Below are 3,252 nucleotides of genomic sequence, written 5' to 3'. Positions count from 1 at the left end.
CTTCGTCCTCGAGGTCTACTGCTCGATCCTGAAACAGCTCGGGGTAATGCTCCATCATCTCGTCCACCGACTCCCAAGTCCACTCCGACCCCTTCCGGTGCTGCCATTGTACCTTCACGAGCTCCACTCTTTTGTTCCTCAAATCCTTCGACTTCCGGTCGAGGATTGCCACCGGTCGCTCAATGTAGTTCAGACTGCCATCAACCTGAATGTCCTCCAAGGGTACCACTGCTGAATCGTCCGCCAGGAACTTTTGCAACTGAGAAACGTGGAAGGTGCTGTGTATCTGACTGAGTTCAGCTGGCAAATCCAACCTATACACCACCTGGCCCACCCGGGCTATAACCCTAAACGATCCAATGTACCTGGATCCCAATTTGCCCCGTTTCCTGAATTGGATAACGACTTTCCATGGCGACACCTTCAGGAGAACCATATCCTCGACCTGGAACTCCAGGTCAGATCGGCGCTTATCGGCATAACTTTTTTGGCAACTCTAAGCAGTCTGAAGCCTGCTCTAGACCTGCTGAATCTTCTCCGTCGTCTTGAGCACCACCTCAATGCTCCCCATCACCCTCTGGCCAACCTCTCCCCAACATATCGGGGTCCTGCACTTCCTCCCATATAGCATTCTGAAGGGAGGACGGTCAATGCTCACATGATAACTATTGTTATAGGAGAACACTGTCAATGGAAGGTAGGTATCCCAACTACCCCCGAAGTCTAACACGCATGCTCGCAGCATATCCTCCAGGGTCTGGATGGTCCGCTCGCTCTGAACATCTTTCTGCGGGTGAAAGGCGGTGCTAAAATGCAGACGAGTACCCAGCTCTTCATGAAACTTCTTCCAAAACCTGGAAGTGAACCGCACATCCTTTTCTGAAATCACAGAAACTGGCATATCGTGCCGCGCCACCACCTCCCGGATATAGTTGTCGGCCAACTTCTCGGCCGAGATGCTCTCCTGAATTGGGATAAAATGGGCGCTCTTGGTAAATCGATCGACGATGACCCATATCGAATCCATTCCCCGCGCGGTCCTAGGAAGCTTGGTGATAAAATCCATCGTGATGTCTTCCCATTTCCACAACGGAATGTCCAACAGTTGCATCTTGTCGTGAGGTCTTTGATGGTCAGCCTTGACCTTCCTGCAGGTCAAGCACCGCTCCACGAACCATGACACATCCCGCTTCATGCAGGGCCACCAATAGTCCAGACGAAGATCCCTAAACATCTTCGTCACCCCGGGATGAATGGAGAATCGAGATTTGTGCGCCTCCTCCATCAAAACCTGGCGCACACCCCCGTGGTATGGCACTCACACCCTATGGTGTAGTGTCAGTAATCCTCGGCTGTCATAGTTGAAGGAGGAAACCTGCCCCACGATCCGCTTGCTTCTCCGATGTTCCTCCTTCATGCCCTCCTGCTGAGCCTCCTGAATCCGCTCCAACAATAGAGTCACTATTGTCATCCTCAGGCAGATATCCTTGATCGGTGTTGCCTTGCGGCTAAGCGCATCGGACACTACATTGGCCTTCCCCGGGTGATAAAGGATCTCGCAATCGTAATCCTTTACCACGTCCATCCACCGACGCTGCCTCATGTTTAGATTCGGCTGATCCATGAGGTACCTCAAACTCTTATGGTCTGTGTAGATGGTACAACGAACCCCATAGAGGTAATGACGCCAAATCTTGAGGGCGAATACCACATCCCCCAGCTCCAAATCATGCGTCGGGTAGTTCGCCTCGTGAGGCTTCAGCTGCCTTGACGCATTGGCGATGGCATGCCCTTTCTGCATCAATACTGCGCCAAACCTGAGATGGACGCATCGCAGTACACAACAAAATCCTCCATGCCCTCTGGTAGGGCTAAGATCGGCGCCTCACACAACCTCTGTCTCAGTGTCTCGAATGCGGCCTGCTGCTCAGGCCCCCAACGAAAGACCACGACTTTCCTTGTTAGCCTCGTTAGGGGTACGGCTATCTTGGAGAAATTGTGGATGAACCTACGGTAGTAGCCAACTAATCCTAGGAAACTCCGAATCTCAGATGGAGACTTCGGAACCTCCCATCACATCACGGCCTCCACTTTGGCCGGGTCCATTGAAATCCCGTTCTCGTTGACGAGATGCCTAAGGAACTGCACCTTGCGCAACCAGAACTCACACTTGGAGAACTTAGCATACAAGTTCCCCCTCCTCAAGGTCTCCAGAACCTCTCGTAGATGCTCCTCATGCTCCTCCTGTGTCTTGGAGTAAACCAGGATATCATCAATAAACACTATCACAGACCGGTCTAACATCGGTCTATACACGCGGTTCATGAGATCCATGAATGCGGCAGGAGCATTAGTGAGCCCGAAGGGCATCACCACAAACTCGTAGTGGCCATAGCGCATCCGAAACGCAGTCTTTTGTACATCCTCCTCTCTGACCCTCATCTGATGATATCTTGAATGCAGATCAATCTTGGAGAACCAAGATGCTCCCTGTAACTGGTCAAAGAGGTCATCAATCCTCGGGAGTGCGTAACGGTTCTTCACCGTTACCTTGTTCAGCTCCCAGTAATCTACACACATCCGATGCCACCTGTCCTTCTTCCTTACAAACAAAATCGGGGCTCCCCAAGGAGAACTACTCGGTCCAATGAATCCCTTGTCTAACAGCTCCTGCAGCTGGGTAGAAAACTCCTGTATCTCAGGAGGAGCCAACCGATACGGGCTTGGCTATCGGAGCCGCACCAGGTACTAGGTCGATCCTGAACTCCACCTGCCTCTCCGTAGGTATCCCTGGCAACTCCTCGGGGAATACATCCGTAAACTCTCGCACCACGGTCACATCGCCCACTGTCGCCCTACCCGCCTCTCGAGTGTCCATGGCATAAGCGACATATCCTGTGCAACCCTGCTGAAGGTAGCGCCTAGCTCTTGCTGCTGAACATACCACTGGCCCTCGCTATGGCCTCTCACTCTGAACTACTAACTCTCCCTCACTAGGGGTCCTGATCCGAACTAGCTGTTGTGCGCAATCTATCACTGCCCCATTGGGGCTCAACCAATCCATGCCTATAATCACCTTGTTCCCTCTCAACGGAATAGGAACCAGGTCTACTAGATAACGCTCCTCGAATAATCTCAGCACACAGTCTCGGAATACCGTCGATGCTTGCACCGAACGGTCATCTGCAATCTATACCTCTAAAGGGCAATCCAACATGCCCGAAGACTCAGAAAACTTCTTGCTAAGCGCAA

The sequence above is a fragment of the Lactuca sativa genome, chromosome 7 (genome assembly GCF_002870075.4).
Source record: "Lactuca sativa cultivar Salinas chromosome 7, Lsat_Salinas_v11, whole genome shotgun sequence".
Classification (NCBI taxonomy): domain Eukaryota; kingdom Viridiplantae; phylum Streptophyta; class Magnoliopsida; order Asterales; family Asteraceae; genus Lactuca; species Lactuca sativa.
Note: the sequence above shows the minus strand (reverse complement) of the source record.